Source organism: Stegodyphus dumicola, chromosome 1 (genome assembly GCF_044657685.1).
Source record: "Stegodyphus dumicola isolate Sdum_Otavi_A_Nest chromosome 1, ASM4465768v1".
NCBI classification, from domain to species: Eukaryota; Metazoa; Arthropoda; class Arachnida; order Araneae; family Eresidae; genus Stegodyphus; species Stegodyphus dumicola.
Window position 1 is genome coordinate 245,475,814 of NC_140768.1, and position 18,775 is coordinate 245,494,588.

Consider the following 18,775-nt stretch of genomic DNA (forward strand, 5'->3'; position numbering starts at 1 on the left):
CCTGCGCGGCCGTACCGAGTAGTTAAAAATTTTTCCCCTTCTGCTTTTATTTTTAATGATGAATAGATTCAAGAACCTCTTAAGATTCGAATTCGAGGAAATTTGAGAATTCGTTTCGTCTTTTATTGTTTAAAAAATCTTAATTTAGAAGCAGCAAATGTTCTAAAATTTAGCAATATTTATTTAAATTTAGCAAATGTCTTTAGCAATATTTTTAACAAACGATAAATACATAAAAGTATTTTGCTATAAATATTTTTCTACATGAGATCTAAATTTGTTCAAATATTTATCGTGGACTGGCATGAATTTCTCCTTATCTTTTTTAAAGAATACCCGCCAAACTTTTTGTAAAAATTCTTATGTCACACTTTTGACTTTCTCATCGAAATATTCTCACCTCTTTGGAAGTTCCTCTGTTTCCATGAATCACGCTACAATTAGCCTTTTTTTTCCTTCGATTTAGTTCATTACTTGTTCAACAGTGACCCTCATCACCGAAGTCGATGGCCTTCCTTTTCAGTACACTGATAGTTCTGCTTGGATCTAAATTCTGACGTATGAGCTATTTAGATGGGTTTTGTGTTTTTCTCCATGCGTAATGTGTTTCATCGATAACTTTATACAAGAAAGTACCCTTTTTTAGCCTTAGTGTGCTTTGCGCTAGTGATCTGATAAATCTAATTTAATTACTGTCAATAATTGTCCTCAATATCTCAATAATGTCTATTTCAAACAATTTCATGCAATTTGCGTCCAAAAATGCCTCTTTCGAATAAGGCACACCAGTTTGATATCATATCCAGGGAAATTGTTTTATCACTCTACATGCAAATGATGAGGAATATGAGAAGGGCACATCTCCCTTACCCACAGAAAATGAATTATTCCCCCCCACACACACACACATAGACTCAACTTTAAAATGATTCTATCTTTACCATTAATAAAAGATAGTCTGAATCTACCTTGGTGCAAGTGCGAATGTGAATGATCACGCATGAATATCATATATGTTGTTGTTGCTTATGTACAATTGTCTGACGCATCAGCCCAAGCCGTCAAAATCCTCATGGCAAGGAGCACTAGATTACGCCTGCCGTTGGCAACAGTTTTGAGCACCATTCAGGTGACAGTTCGACTTTGCTCAGTTCCGCCCTCAGTTTTAAGAGAGAGCGTCCCGGGGGAACGGGTCCGAGAGTCTCCTATCCCTCTCCTTTTCCTCCAAACCACACGAGAGAACTTTCAGCTCGCCGCATATTTAGAGTGCCACCATGTCGCAATGACGCTTTATATTTACATACATCCACGCCTTCTCCGGGATTCGAACCCGGGCCTTTCGGCATGGCAGTCAGCGACGCTAACCACTATACCGTTTGAGCGGCGAATTTCATACATAACACGATGCACTCAGCTGTTTCAAATTAATGCCATAATATTTTGATAAAGTGAACATGAGTGGAAACTTTTTAGTTTTCTTGAAGAAGACTTAATTTTATTTCATTTCAGGAAAAAAAAAAAAAAAAAAGAAGAAGAAGAAGGGAAGGCCTGTTGGCTTGTAAGAAGCCACACTCATTACTCTATTTTTTAAGAAAAATTGGTCAGTGGTGCCATCGTCGTTCATAAAAATAACTCTTTCAATAAAATATTTTTAAATCTTCATAAATGTATTCTTAAATCTTCATATTTGTTGTTCGCTTACCTATATATGAATACATTTATAGACCTGTAATATTTATAATAATATATTCTTCTTTTATAAACCTTTATTTCGTACGAAAGCTATAATGTTTCAATAGATTTTGGGAACTTAACTTAGGAAAGTTTAATTTTATTAAGAACAACAAAAGCTTTCATTTAACAAAAAGAATGAGAGAAATGCAATTCCAGTAGACTTGCATCATTAATATCATTTCTTGGCACAATTTTAATTTTCGGGAATGAGTTTAGATTCCATATTGTGCGTTTTCTATATTACGTTTTGAAAAAATCTTTTATCTTTGCTTTGATTTCAAAAGTTTATTCAAAAATTTAAAAAATTTCAGCAGTATTCAAACATGCTGTGTCAAATTACTTTGAAGAAATTTATCTTCAACATTCATACGTTTTAATTTCGTGCTTCATTCATTAAAATCGATTTGCAACTTTTAATGTATACAAGTGTATTTTTAAAACTGCATTACTGCGTTTGTTTTTTAATTAAACACACACTTCAAAGTTTTCTTTAGTCGAAAACTTTTAATATTAAATAAATAAATAAATTACTCTTTTTTCCCCTTCTTCTTTTATTTTTTATGATGGATTCGAAAGATTCAAAAACCGCTTAAGATTCGAATTCCAGAAAATTTGAGAATTCGTTTCGTCTCTTATTGTTTAAAAATCCTTCAGCACAGCTCTTGAGCAGCGCAGAAAATTTTATAAGCCTTAACATTAAGCGCCATCTATCGGGTTCGATCAAAACAAAATGTTTTAAATAACTCTTACTCTGTAATTGGAGTTTGTTGTACTATTTGGAGATATTCCCTCTTAGTAATACATAACGATAATTGCATCTCTCCCACGTAGTAGTAGATACCTTTTTTTACGGAAAATGTCGTATTCGGCGAATCAAAAACTAAACCTCGAAAAGGAGTTCCTCTCCAAGGTTTCGATTTTCATACGTGGAACGTTCTACCGGGTCGTGTAACATGGCAAAAATGCAACGGAGCGAAACGAAATTGTTTTTAATTAAACTGCCCTTTGGATGATTTTCGCCTGACTCCGATCCGACAGATTTCTCGCATCGTAGAATCAACATTTAATTTCAGTTTTCTATCAGCAAGACCGTACGAAATCCTGTGATATTTTTTTCGCTTTCCTGTGATTACGTCAAGACTTACGATTAACGCTTCTTTGCTTTCTCGAAAACTTCTAAGATAATTAAAGGATAGAGTTGTGAGCTCTTTCCTTTGGAAAGACACACAACGTCTGTTTTTAGTTTTCCTATTGTCTCTTACATGATATTATTTATTTTCAAACAAACGGTAACAAAGTTATGCTAATTTACTTACACGTCATCATCAGCTCAATAAACCGAATCTTCTGAGCAAACGATGTTCCGACCGAAACCACAAGAAAGAATTATAAGTTATTGGCAGCATCTGTAACTTCTGATCTAACTCAAATGAAGCATTACTTGGCTCCAACTTAATAAAACTTTCATGAAAAATAAAGCTTTCTGCATTCTTAACATCTCTCCTAATACCAAAGGGGAAGGAATAAATTTGGAATTAAAGTATAAAATCTTGAAACAAATTTTTATTTCTTCAGTTATTAGAATGTTTTTGTTGCTTTACGCAATTTTCAGATTACCTCAGGCTTAACAACGTACGCAAATCTTGTGTTGCATTACGGTCCTTTCTTCAAGAAATACGAATATAAAAAGGGGGAAATTATTTTACAGAGCATTAATAATGTTTCGGTTAGTTATACGTTGATCGCATTAAATATATTGAACTACTAAAATTTGTACATTTTTACCCCGGCATACTCCGTGGTGTAGCGTGTTGAATAACTGCCTGGCAGTCTGCAGGCCCTAAAATCTGTTCTGGAAATACCTCTATTTCAGTACCATAAATACCTCTATTTTAGTAGTAATATTTAGCCGAAAATGCAAATTATTTTCTTACATATAGTTTAAAACATTGTATAGCACTCGAAGAGACAAGACTGGCTAGGAAACACTGCTAATGGGGTGGCTTAGAATATGAAGTGTCTTAGACAGGAAAGTTATAATCAAGCTATCTATCAAGCAGAAAATATGATATCTATCTTATTGCTCCTGTAAAACATTTAATGCAAATGTTAAGACCACTTACGGTACCAGTTCATCTCTTAGCGTATTTGTCGAGACTTAAAACTAGTCTGTTACAGCTAATTTTCTCAAGTGTTTCTTTAATTGCGATTGGATTAGAAATCAGCCAGTAGAATTGCCCTAAACTAAACGATACTGTAATTTCTTGCTTACTTATTTTCATTCTACTACAATGAATTATTTACATTCAAGAATATATGACTTTCTATAAATACAGTGTTTGTATGTAAAAATTAGGCTATCTAATCCTTTCGATCTTCAATAACAGTAAAACAATAAAATTGGAAGAAATCACAGTATTCTTTCCATGAGTGTCGTTGTGCAAAGAAAGTGATTAAGATCTGAAATCCGGAGGTTTTAATGTCCAGATTAGAAGCAGAGTCCATACCATTACACTGGCTTCGAAACCCGCTGTGTATGGCATTAGTGTGTTAAAAGAAACTAGTTTCTAGTCCGAAACCAAGGGTGAGGGATCAGACTCCCGCTAAACGTTTGACTACGAGTATAATATAATACGAGTTGACATTGCGGTACAGTATGTGATCCCCCTCCCAGAAGGGGTGATGCTCATCTCTATCGACTCACCTTTTTTGGCCATTTTATACAATATTCTTTGTGATGAGATGGCTAAAAGACGGATGGGTCAGGCCATTCCCTACGATTACTTCTGAGCACTTTTCCGGTGGAAAAAAAATAAAACCCTCATAAGGCTTCCTTTTAAAATGTGTCGCCCGAATCAAGCAGGATTAACGATGATTCGGTACTGGATTAAGAGTGGTTGATTAGAATTAATTTATCCTCACCTATGCTCTCTAAATAGCAAGAATATAAAGAAAAAAGGCACACTGCGTGGTGTTGCGGGTCACATACCGGCTTGACAGTCTGTAGATCCTCAAATCTGTTCTGGATAAAGCTTGATCAATTTAACATGCTTATCTCTACAAACTTATCGTTTTCTCTTCAAAATAACGAAACAAAAATGCCGTCATTGAAAGATGTAATGGCTTTGAATTTTTTACCATTTCTTCAAATAGCTTAGAATACTGTTGATTTTAATAAATTATATCAAGTTCTAATATCAGATGAGCAAACAATCAAATATTCCACAAGTAGTAATTTTATTACGCTGCGAAAATTGAAATATGCCTTCATATATATAGCTTTTATTTAAAAATTAATTTTTTGTACTAGTATTTACGATGAATTCCATTCATTTACAGCCTTCACATTATAAAATGTAGATCTGAAATAAAATTTGGGACTTATGTAAAATATTGCATATCAATATCTATGGAGATATTATACAAGTTTTTCATTATTTACATTGTTAAATGTTATAAACATATGCGTTATGCTTTGAAAGGATTCCTCTGGCTTAGCTGATGCCGTTTTCATCAGTTATTATAAATAACATCTAGATATTAAATTCATTTAATGATCATATGTGTGGCAAACATAATTTTTTTTCCAGTGCTTCGTTAAAGTTTCGTAGCAGGTCAATTTTTTGAAGTTATGCAAATATCCAAAATTACTAAATTTTATATTTTCTCCATGCTTCAGCTAAAAGGAAATAGAAATAATTCAATAATCGTTGAAATTAAATCAATCGTATTTTATTGATTCAGAACAGTATACAGGTTTTGAAGTAGAAATGATAAATTAATTTGAAAACTGTTACAGATTGTCAATCATAAATATGTCCTTTTTATTTGCTTTTAATGGTGAACTACTCCAGAAAAGGAACTCATAAATTTCTACGACGTTCTTATTAGGAAACTTAATGGCTTTTTCAAAGCAGCTACTAAAATAAAGCACCAAGCTCGCAAAACTTTTGAAAGAAAAAATAATAATAATGCTTCACATTAATTTCTTGTTTTATTTTGCCACATACATCAGCACTTTGGTAGAAACTATAAAATGTTAAAACCTTGTTGCTGGGAGTTTCCTCGAATGAATATTTTACATCCGTTAATAGCATTTTTTACCATCGGTTACAGAACCTAGATTTTAGTAACTATAAAAATGCTATTTCAGAAGTTACGATTCGCTTCAGTGTTCAGCTTTTTCTCTAGGTTATATTTCAGTTACAGTCAAAGATTTTTCTAATATTTCCAGCGTCAACCTTTGCTTAGTCTCATAAAATTTTTTGGATCCCTTTAAAAGTATATTATCCTTGAGACTTTTTCTATAATCGGATAATTTTGAAAACACCACCACTTACGTTCAGTAAAATAGCTCATAAGACTGCTATAAATAGCGTTCAAAATCTCAACGGGCCTCATGTGACTAACTGCATATTTTTTCGTGACAGCTCAAATATAAAGGATTGCCACTATTTGAAATATAAACCTTTATTCATTTCCCGTCAAACTATTAAATATAACATTTTCCTTCATTCTGCGTTAACAATTTTACTGGTTAGGCGAAATAACTGCAGAAACCGTTCAGAATATAAACGAGCGTCTTCATGAAGAAGCTGGATCAAGTAAAATTATTCGAAATGTCAATGCTACTTACTCACATATTCTAATAACGACAAATGAAAATTATCCGAAACATCTTGGAAATAATCAGGGTAAAATTTGTAAAATTAAACAATTTGTATACTGAAGTACATTTGTTTAACCTTCCTATGCTTTAAAAGGATTCTTGGGAAAAGAACTAAAACACTAAAAGGACTAAAAGGAACTAAAAGGAACTAAAACACTTGTTCAAAATACAACTAAAACTGGCAAACCTTCTATTTATAAGAGATTTAGAAATTTAAATATGTGCAACATGACAGGCACCTTCCAAACAAATCCGGCTCAGATACCCTGGCTTATAGCCCTACCCAGATAATTAAAACAATTATTTAATAAACCCAGATCGAAAGACAGCTGAATGTCTCAGGTACTGTTTTCACAGTTTTCTTTCTCTGTTTCTCTTTCTCTCTAAACTATCACTTGCTAAAAATTCCTAGCTATTTTAACTCAACTTTTGCATTCTGGTGAGGGCTGGCTGAAGAAAAGAATATTCAGGAAAGAAGTAATTTAAAAGTAGGGTTAAAATAAACATCACAAGGTTAGTTTAAGTTAGTTAAAGTAGGTTTAGGTTAGGTTAGATTAGGTTAGGTTTCAGAAGGTTAGTTAAAATAAACTTTACAATGTCCCCAGAAAATTCTTTGCGAATACAGCGAAGAAATTAATGTAAAATAGTGACAAATAAAAATTTCATTCATTATTGAAAAAGCTGTTTATTTCTGTTTTCTAATTTATTAAATTAGTTCCTTTTAATAGTGTAATGAAAGAATGTGCTTGAAACCCGCACATGAAGAGTTTTGGGAACGAGACTAACTGATTCGTTCATTTGAAGGTACTTTTTTTATTAAAATATTATGCAGTTTCAGCGATTTTTCCCGCTTTCAGAAACTTAGATGCATTAAATTAATTTTGTATTAGATTTAACAGCGGACATAACAATAAGATATGGCTTGTGTTCATCATCAGTAGTTCTTCTGAAATACGTAGTAATGTAGAAGGAATTTAGATGATTTATCAGTTTTGGGAAAAAGACAAAAAGAGAAGAGGATTTAAAATTAAAGAAGATGCTGGAAAGAGCTAGAGAAAAAAATGCTAAATTTAATTTAAATAAATACTAAATTAAGGTGAATGGAGTCAAATATATAGAGCATATATTTTCTGAAGGCTTAAAAGCAGATTTAAACAAAATTAAGGCAGCTCTAACTCTAAAACTACCAAAACTTGTCAAAGAATTAAAAACTTTAAAAAACGTGCTAGTAATGCAAATATTCTAACATATAAGCACCAGTAACAAAGAAAACTGATATAATTTCCACTTATAAGCCAACAATGGACGAGTGGACATGTTGTTGAACATTAGTAGTTAAATCTGATTTCAAATTTTGATAAGACCTCAGCAGAACAAGCCCACGAAATTTATTGTGGTAGTACAAGGTTACGTCGGTTAAAGGTTACGGTTAAAAGTACAAGGTTACGTCGTTACGTCTGTATTCGCAACAACCTTGTGCACCAAATAGGTGACAGTACGATTTTACGCAGTTCCACCCCAATTTAGAGGGGAAGGTGCTCTCCCTCTAAACCCCTCTTCCCCTACCACCAAACCACGTGAGAGGACTTTCGGCTCACCATATATTTAGAGTGTCCCTATGCCGCACAGAAAATGTTCATAATGGATACGGGTTCAAATACGGGTTCATAATGGATTGAATGCACAAGTCGATAAAAAGTTAATAAAATTTATTCTTATCCCAAGAAATAAAACAAAATGCTTAAATTTCCTTACAGATATTCGTACAATATCGCAATATCACACAGTAGTTATATTTTAAACTACTAAAACGTTAAGTAGAACTCATTTTAAAAAACGCAGAGAAAGCTAATCAGATCTCACCGCAAATTCACTACAATAAACAACAATAGTTATCCAAGCAACTGAACTGAGATGTTTTCCTCCAGCTTTTATAAGCTTTTTAGTTATGCATGAGAACATTCTGGTATTTTTCTATTTTTCTTGATATCAAAACAGTGAAATTACGAGATACCTCTTTATTATTAAATATTAAATGCGCGTGCTCCTGTATTTTTTACTTTTTCGGCATAGCTTTCTCTTAAAACTTTCCGCACGCAGCATTGCAAGGGGAAATGAAACAATTTAGTCGCAATTCTACTAAAAATAGCAAACTAAATACAATAACCGCAAGACAACCACCTTCCCAAGGACTTCCCGTCCCGAGCAGTACTCTGCCTGGACAGGGAGTCAAACTTAAACTAAGGCAACTAGTGCAACAATAAACATTACATTACAATTAAAAACAACATAAACAATAGCTACAATAACTTAAATCAAATCATATACAAATTTAGAAACAAAAATACCCACGGTCTTATACTATTTAGAATGCTATTTACAATTATATACACTGCATTCTGAACCGCGTCTATTCTGCCTTTCATAGCCTCAAATTTGTCTTCTATTATGCACGTAATTTCTCTTTTCATCTTCTCTTGACCTCCTTCAATCTTTTCCTTAACACATCCTTGGCCAGCTCCTATCTTTCTTGAACCGCCTTCATCTCTGCTTTAACGGATTCTTGGCCCGTTCTCATCTCTTCTATGCTTATCTCTTCATCTTTATAATGCAGCAAAGGCTGCCATGAAAGGATTTAACTGTTCTTCCATCGCTCTTGTGATTGGCATTCAAATCCCACCGCTGCCAGCAGAAAGTGTTGCGTGTGTACGGGTTCGTAATGGATTGAATGCACAAGTCGTTAAAAAGTTAATAAAATTTATTCTTATCCCAGGAATTAAAACAAAATGCTGAAATTTCCTCAGATATATTTGTACAATATCGCAATATCTCACAGTAGTTATATTTTAAACTACAGAAACGTTAAATAGAACTTAATTAAAAAAACAGAGAAAGCTAATCCGATCTCACCGCAATTTCGCTACAGCACACAGCAACAGTTCAAACAAAGTAAGCTGAGACGATTGAGGACCATTTATTTACTTCTGGTACACAACTACGAAGAGAGTTTTAACCAGTATATTACATATTAATAGCATATTAACAGTTGCTTGGTTTAAAAAAATATGATGTACACTAGTACATCGTCGCACGAAGGCGGAAATATGAAGATGAAAGTTCATGAGGAAATAAAGTACACTAAAAGTAATACATTAAGTTAAAATAATATTAATACAGTAAAGTACACTAAAATACACCAAGTTAAAATAATAGCACAAATTTAATAAGTCCTGTTTGGCTCTTTCAATGAATTAAGCAAAATTAATTCTTTGCAAGATGAGTAAAATTAGTAATAAGTTTTAAAAATACTAAATGACTTGTACACAGGAAATTAAGATCATGAAAAATGAAAACCATGAACTTGACTGAACTGAGATGCTTTCCACCAGCTTTTATAAGCTTTTTAATTAAGATTAAAGGGTTTTCTTCAAATGTATTTGCATACACTTTAGGGCAAAAATTAAATCCTAACACCAAAATATGGTGTGAGAAAAAATTAGAGAAAGAGAATTTGCCTACTTTAACTAATTTCTTAACTAAATTTCTCAAACATCTCTAACTAGCAAACATTTCTAACTAAATTTCTCCAACATCGTGCGAGAATTTTCAACTCTTCAAAGAGTATGACTAATAAAAAAAAAATAAGTGTTATTTCTAATGCAGATTAAAAGCACACACAGAATTCATGTAGATTATGTAATTTGAGCAATCAACGAGTTTTAACTGTCCTAAATTTCAGAAATAAAGTGTAAATATTTTAAGTAGAACTTGTGAAGGAAACAAATTTACTTTTTTGTTGTTTTAATTCGCCCAGTGTCATAAACTGCCCTTCCAGTTACTTGTGGAGAAAATGTAAGAAAAAACGTAGCTTTCTCTTATGTTACCTAACCGAAAGTAATTCCATGGGTGCCACAATAAAACCAACAGAAAGTCCACATCAGAAGGAATCGGATGATCAAAACAGAAATGCATGAAATGTGCATACAAACGGGGGGCATTTCAAGATAAAGATCAAAACGCAATTTTCGCAGCAGCTGTGGGTACTAACAGTGGAAATTTTACCTACCGCTTTTGTATTTATTGAGATTGATGAAGGTAAAGTGAATTGGGTGACGTGGAAGTGTTTCTTGTTTTTGTACCACTGTATTAGCAGATATACTTAATTTAGAAAGTGAAAAAACAAACATTTCAGTTTGCATCATATCAGGTATTTCAACTACGATAAAAAGGAAAACAGTTGCTCTTATTTGTAATTAGTAACATTAGTAAGGAAATTAGTCTTTTTGGTAATTCCGAAAATAACAAGTTTAAGCCCCACTAATTTTATCGATGTTAATAACATTATGATTCCTGATAATATAAATTTAGAATTTTTAAACCATAGATAATAAACTTGCTGCTCGGCGAAGTTTTCTACGATATGTTACGGGTTGGCAAAATCTACATTCCTCAAATAGGTTTGGGATTGCAAAATAGCGTACTTGGATATATAGTTATTTGTAAAATTTAATTAACAGCTGTTTTTTATTGTATTAAGTACCTACTTAGAACGCGAATTATACGTAGCATATGAATGTAAGAGGTTATTGTTTATGTAACACTACTAGTCTACGTATGTTCTACTTCAGGATTTTGTGAATAAATGCAGTCTGATCTGTCAACCTTGCCTTAGTGATGGCGGCTGCTGAATAGTTGATCTATCCTCTGATCGGGCACTATTCTGTTTGATATGTACCTTATGTCAAAAGCCTGCTTAGTGATGATACTAAATAAACAAATATAGTTAGAGGAAATACAAATGATTAGCATCGAAATAATTTATCGTATTGTAAGTTAATCAGTGATAATTCAGAGAGTGAATTAAAATGTTTTTCGAAATAGAATCATTACGAGTTAAAGATGATCGTTATTGCCACGTGGAAGACAAGGCTGTGGAAATATTTAATAAGACAGTTTGTTTTAAAGCTGGTCGTTACGAGGTTAGTTTATCTTGGAAAAAGAACTGGAATGAATCAGCTGATAATTACGGAGTAGCAGAAAACAGGTTAAAAACTCTTATAAAGCGTATGAATTATGATAAAACACTGTTTGCTATACATAATGAAATATTAGATGATTATTTCAAGCAAGGTATTATTGAGAAAATCTTTGCTGTAATGATTTAAATGTATATTTTTCAGTAAAATAATGTGTTATTGTTACTCTTTTAGTGTAATACCTATATATTTAGATTTTCTGTAATGATAGTTTTGAAAATTTTAATTTCAGTGGTAAAGGTATAAATAGACAACAGAAAAATACTGTCGTTAATTTGTCTCAGACAGAAGAGAACGTTTACGAGCGGCGTGTGTGCGTTAACTGTAAGCGAAGCTAAATCGTCTGTGAAAACTGTTTTCAGCTCAAAAGGAAGGTTAGTCTTAAATGAGATTATTAGTCTGGAAACGGCACTTTCCGTTGAATTACAATAACCGGCGTATCACTTTTTTAATTTGTTGCCACTAAATATCATTACTCTGTATTATAGTTAAATTAAATAATGAAGAATCTGCATGACTGTGTGCATGTTTCTACCGCTGTAAAAAACTGTAGGATACGAACAGTGCGAAATTTAATTCAAGACAACCCCCCTTCTTATTTAATCAGATGAACTTCTTCTTAGTGCCAACTGCCCCAACGTATATAAAAAGGCTGAAACAGAACAAAGAAAAACTCGCAAAAAGATGGGTACTACAAAAAGCCGTTTATCCTTATTATTGGAATATTTCGCTGAAACTTCAACCCTCTATTTTCGTTTATCACATGTTGTAAAAATTGTGCGCACAAAGCAAATAAAGTAAAAATATAAAGTGTGCTAAAGTGAAAAGTAATTTTTTTATAACTAAATTATAGTTGAAGAAATAAATGAGCCTAAATAGATTGTAATATCAATGAACATTTTTAATGACAGAGATTAACTTAAACACAGTTGCGTACAGCAGAAAAAAAGGGCGAAAGTAAGAAAGGTATACATATAAAAACATACATACGTAATAAACAGTTACGTCATCATCATCACCGCGCGGATAAACGCGAACGGCGCATGCGTCAGGAGAAGCTCTCTTAAGCTAAACGTCGTATTATAATTTATGATACAACAATCCCCCTTTCGACGTTTGGCGGCTGAAAAAAAAATAAACATTAATCATTTACAGTTATTCCAATTAATTTACAGCACTTTAGAATTGTTAAAAATTTTATCAACTTTGTACTATTAAAATTTTAGATCATTAAATAGATAAGTGAAAGTTCACTTACCTACTAAATAGGGCTGCCCTGAACTGCCTGCTTTTCCTTCTTGTCGGTATCCGTCTCTATGATGAACTTCGATTCACTGCGAAACACAGTTATAAACTTTTTTTAAGAAATTTTAATTCATATGAAAGATATCTACAAAATATTTACAAGTTATAATGATTACAAGCATAATTTATACGGAGACGGTCTATCGTTATACATCTGTTAGACGCGTCAGCCGTTCAACTGACTACTTTTAGTCTCTTTCGCCAGAGGGCGTCCGTGGAAGTAAAGTTCTAGTAAGCGAACGCGACACTCCCACCTTGAGGTCCAGTATCAACAGAGGATGGACCTCAAATGACCTGTAGTTCAAGTTTTTTGAGATTTCGTCATACGTCGAATTCTGTACCTCACTTGCATATCCGACTCAGGTGTAACGTTGAGTTCAAGAGGTATGAGGTTCTTAGTAGGTCTTATAATCTCCCCTTGTGCAGTTTTCAGTTTCACTAATCTAATGTATCCGTCGTGGGATGGAAAAATTTCCAGGATTCTAGCTAAGGGCCAGTTTATCCTTTTTTCGTTGTTGGACACAATTACAAGATCACCAACTTTCACAGAAGATGGTTCGCGGATGAATTTTGAGCTTTGTTTTAGTTGCCCTAAATATTCTGATCGAAATCTTTTTCATAAATCTTTTCTCAATTTGGATCTGTAAAGGTATCTTTTACTGATGGATTTAGAATCCAAAAGATCTAATTCATTAACTCCAGTATCTGGAATTTCTGTTAGAAACATTGCTAGGGTGAGAGCTCTTAAATCCTTTACATCTTCTGACAAATACATGAGAGGACGGTTGTTCATAATGCTCTCGCAATCACAAATGATTGTCAACAATTCTTCGTAGTTCAGAGATTTTCCTAGTACCTTTCGAAGAATTCTCTTTAGTACTCCAATTAATCTTTCCCACCACCCTCCCCACCATGACGAGGAAGGGGGGATAAATTTCCATTCAATTTTCTTAACTGTTGCATTTTCTAAGATAGAATTCCAATCTATGGTCTTAAACAAATTATTTGATCCAAAAAATTGGTTCCATTGTCGGAGTATACAGTGACAGGTCTACCCCTTCGAGCGATGAATCGCCTGAACGCGTGCAGGAAACTTTCGGTTGATAGAGATGAGACTAGCTCTAAGTGAACTGCTCTATATATTGCGCAAGTAAAAATGACGATCCATGTTTTTTGGCCTCCTTTTAAAATTAAGGGACGCGTCAGATCAACACCAATAATCTCAAAAATTAAAGCATCTCTTATTCTGTTTTCAGGTAGTGGCGCTTGAGGAATCTTATATGAATCAGAGTCGAACCTTCGACATCGTATACAGTTTTGGATAACCTTGCATACTGTCTTCCTTCTCTTTATGATCCAATATTTTTCACACAAAGCGCACATAACGAATTGTACTCCAGCGTGACTTAGCCTTTCATGTTCAGATTTGATCAGTTTTAATACTAATGGATGTTCTGAGGAAAGCAAAACTGGGTAACGAAAGTCAGCATCATCGTCTCTCTGAAAGATACGTGTCTTCACTTTTATAAGGCCATTGGAGTCCATGATAGGTTCTAGAGCACGTATTCTTTTATCTTTCAATCCTTCGAAAGATTCTCGTTGGATGAGTCGGAAAACCACTGTTTCAGCTCCTTTTAGTTCCTCGACTGAAATTCTCCCATGAGTTCTTTCAGATGGTGGTGTTGTAGCATTTTTAATGAATCTAAAGATCCAAGATACGATCTTTATGATCTTTTCGAATTTTGAAATATTGTCAAAAAGATTAAATTTATCTGTATTCGTGTTATTTATTTCTGGCTGAAACCACAGTTCGTTTTCTTTCTCCATTTACTATATCGAAGTCAGGATGTTCTCCATCTGCAATAGGCCACTCTTCTGGAGGTCGATAAATCCAATCTGGTCCTTTCCACCATTCGGATTTCTTCAATTCTTTTGCAGAGCAACCGCGAGATGGCAAATCCGAAGGCTTAAACTTTCCGGGAATGTGATGCCAGTGATCTGGGTTACTCAATTTTCAAATCTCATTTACTCGATTGGCTACAAAAGTGGACCAATTTTCTTTCCGTTTTATCCAAAAGAGAGCATTTGTGGAATCCGTCCAGTAAAAAACTGGAACCTCTTTTAATTTCAAGTCTTCTCTTATTGTATGAGAGAGCCTGGCTCCAATAGTGCAAGCGAGTATCTCTAGTCGAGGTATGGTGTGTGCTTTTAGGGGAGCAACTCTCGCTTTAGATTGTATCAATTGACAAGTGACTCCACTTTCACCGCTGTGTCTAAGAAAAATGCAGGTCGCATACGCGTCCTTGCTTGCGTCCGAAAATACATGCAGAGTGGTACTTTCGTCTATTATGGGAAGCAATCTAGGAATTTTGATGTCTTTCAAATATTTAACTGAGATGACCATGTGAAAAATTTCCTTGCTAGATCTTTCGGCACATTAGTATCCCAGTTAATTTTCTGTTTCCAGCACTCTTGCAGAATCAATTTAGGCATGAGAGTAACTGGACTAGTAAACCCATTTGGGTCAAAGATTTTACTCAATTCGGAAAGAACAGATCTTTTGCTCAATATAGGGTTTTCTTTACATTTTACGTGACAAGACAAAGTATCGTCAAACAAGTCCCATTTCAATCCCAATACTGACACAACATCTTCATAATCTTTATCAGAAAGGTTTAGAATTGAAGTTTCATTTTTAAGTCTATTATGTTTCCAACCTCTTAGGTCAAATTTTGCAGTAGCCATTATTTCTCTAGATCCTTTGATAAATGAGTTTAATTCTTCAATTGATTCCACGCTCGCTACGCAGTTATCCACATACATGGCTTTCTTTAGCTTTGAAGCTATTTCCTGATGTTGTTTTGGTACATTTTCCAAATGGTAGTTAATCGTGGCAGCGAGTAAAAAGGGGCTGGCGTTTACGCCGAATACAACCCTTCGGTGCCGATATATAGTCAGTTTTTCAGGCTGTCCTTTCTCCCACCATAGGAATCGGAGAAAATCTCGATCCGCTGGGTTCACAACTATCTGAAGAAATGCTCTTTTTATATCCGAAATTACTCCATACTTCCCCTCTCGAAATTTTGTTAAAATTTTGGGGATCAATTCAAGATAATTAGGACCCTTTTTCAGGCAGTCGTTCAGAGATACCTAATTTTTCTCCTTTGCAGATGCGTCGAACACTGGTCGAATTTTGGTAGTCGAATTTTCCCGAAACACTGCTCTATGTGGCAGATAATGCCCTTTGATCTTTTCTGCCTCCGAAATATCGACAGGTTCATTTATTCCCTCTTCTACCCAATCCTTTAAAACAGTTTCGTACGCTTCTAAGGAATTCTTTGTCTGAAGGGTTTTTACGCAAGCCTTCAGACGCTTTTCTGCAAGGATTCTATTATCTGGCAACTCAGGATGAATTTGAAGCCATGGCAGTGATACCTGATATCTTCCAGCGTCATCTCTTTCTAAAGTACGGATGAAATAATTTTCTGTAGCCTTTTCTATTTCTTGTTTTGTTTGCGAAAGAGCTGGTTCAGTTATTCCGATAGAATCAAGAGACCACAAGTCACAAATTTTTCTGTCACTAATGTGTAGTGATAAAAGAACTCCATTAAAATTCTTTCCCTTTACCTTCGTTCTCCCTAATATAGTCCAACCAAGGTGTGTATTCATCGCTACTAAACTCTCCGTTACGTGTTTTATTTCCCCTGTAAAGAGTTTTCCGGCATAATCTGCTCCTACAAGCATGTGTATTTCGTTAGGGTGTTTTTCAAATAAACAAGAATTCTCATTAGTTACATCACTGGAAAAAATTTTGTAACCTCTAAGTTTCTTTAAGCATTCCCTATCCTCCAATTTTGTAATATGTGAGCATATGGTTTTTTGGCTCAAAACTTCCATTTCGCATGTGAATCCTGTTTCTGGATTATTCAACTTAATCAGATACTTGTTGTGATTTTTCCTTTTTTCTATCCCTCCAAAAAGCCCATGAGTCACAATTTCCTGACCTAAAGATTTTAGTTTTAATTTCTCCGCAAGAAATGTGCTGATATATGATCTGCTACTTCCGGTATCCAGAATTATTCGTATAAAATTGCTTTCACCATCTCCGTCAACATTGACAATTAAAGTTTGCAAGATTACACTTTCATAGGATGAATTATTCGTTAAGGCCTTATTTTCAATTTGTTCTTCCTTAATTTCTCCGTTTTCGGTTTTAAAACACATTATAGTGGCATGTCGTTTTTTACATAATTCACACCTTATTCTAGAAGTGCAATTAAAACTAAGGTGCCGTGGGTGTAAACAGCGATAACATATTCCTTTCGCTTTGCATTTCTCCCTTTTTTTCTCAGTAGACCATAAAGATGCTTGTTTACACGTTATAGATTCGTGATCAGAAGTGTCGCAGAAAACACATGGTGTTTGTCCCCCCCGCAAACTTGCGTTCGTCAACTCCGAAGCTGTGTGTTACGCAATAGGTCTGGTTTCACTCAGTTTGTTATGCTTTTGCGGCGCCGCCTTTGGCTGGACCGTCTGGAATGTATGTTCCCGCGCAACTAACTGTTCAGAAAGAAATTCCACTAGGTGATTCAAATCGTAATTTGATTTTCGAACTGTTTTATTATATTCCAAAACCAAATCTGGGGGCAATGTTTTAAGCAAAATAGGTGTTAATAAAGCTCCATATGTTTCTGAGGTCATATTTAATGATTCAATACATCGAATATTTTTCTGTATATAATTGAATAACTTACGGAAATTTTGAATGTCATTAGAATCCTTTAGAGGTCTTATTTTCAGTAATTTATCTATATGGGCGTTTATCAGTACATCTTTATTTCCAAATCTTTCTGTGAGGAGTTTAACTGAAGTTTCGTAATTTTCTTCGGTTAAATCGAAACCGTCAATGGTGTTATAAGCAGTACCTCCCAAAAAGGATTTCAAATAATTAAATTTGCTTATAGCGTCAAGCATTTTATTTTGGTGTATGGCTGATGAAAAAGTGTTCCAAAATGTCAGCCATTCGCAGCTCTCGCCATAAAACTTCGGAATCGTAAGTTTAGGAAGCTTCACATTACGACTTTCAATTTTAACGTTTTCTATAATACTTTCACTTAACTGTTCAGTGCTTCTTAACACAATTTTTGTTGTTCTATATTAATTTCTTTCAATTTTTTGTTAGCTTTGTATTTAAATGTAGTTGTTCTTTCACGATATTCGTCAACACCGTTTAATTCCTGGTCTAGATCCTTTATGTCTATTAATTTTTCTATATCGGCATCTATTTGTTTTAACTCGTTCGATTTTTCATTCAAGAGTTCTAAGGAAATTTCTAGTTCCTCTGCATTCACTTCTGTTTTTGATAATTCAGTTTCGATTCGGCCAATTAATTTTGTAACGGCAGCCCTTATGTGGCCGCGTTTCCTTTTCAATGTATCGAGGAATTCCGTCATTGTTTAATATTCAATAATTCAACAACTATCAGCAATTCACTAATTATTTATGCTTATGTATCATCTATATAACTGATATCAATTTAGACAGTTTCAATAGTTAGGAAAACAGCAGTTACAGGTAGTCCCTGTTCGGGCGCCATGTTAAAAATTTTATCAACTTTGTACTATTAAAATTTTTAGATCATTAAATAGATAAGTGAAAGTTCACTTACCTTCTAAATAGGGCTGCCCTGAACTGCCTGCTTTTCCTTCTTGTCGGTATCCGTCTCTATGATGAACTTCGATTCACTGCGAAACACAGTTATAAACTTTTTTTAAGAAATTTTAATTCATATGAAAGATATCTACAAAATATTTACAAGTTATAATGATTACAAGCATAATTTATACGGAGACGGTCTATCGTTATACATCTGTTAGACGCGTCAGCCGTTCAACTGATTACTTTTAGTCTCTTTCGCCAGAGGGCGTCCGTGGAAGTAAAGTTCTAGTAAGCAAACGCGACATAGAATGTTTCGAAGCAGTCAATGTTTTTGTCAGTACATCAGCAGGCATTTTCTCTGTTGGCACATATT

General features: G+C 34.1%; 1 long non-coding RNA gene across 3 annotated transcripts in view; it reads right to left on the reverse strand.

Moving 5' to 3' along the window:
- Positions 1–18,775, reverse strand: part of LOC118184360 (uncharacterized) — a 123,462-nt gene that overhangs the window by 33,708 nt on the left and 70,979 nt on the right. For 2 of the 3 annotated variants that reach the window (XR_015044084.1, XR_015044082.1), the window contains 3 exons: positions 18,413–18,488; positions 12,698–12,773; positions 12,430–12,562 (listed from right to left, as the gene is read on the reverse strand). This is a non-coding gene — a long non-coding RNA (uncharacterized LOC118184360). The remainder of the gene's footprint in view (positions 1–12,429; positions 12,563–12,697; positions 12,774–18,412; positions 18,489–18,775) is intronic. The other variant, XR_015044083.1, reaches the window with a different exon arrangement.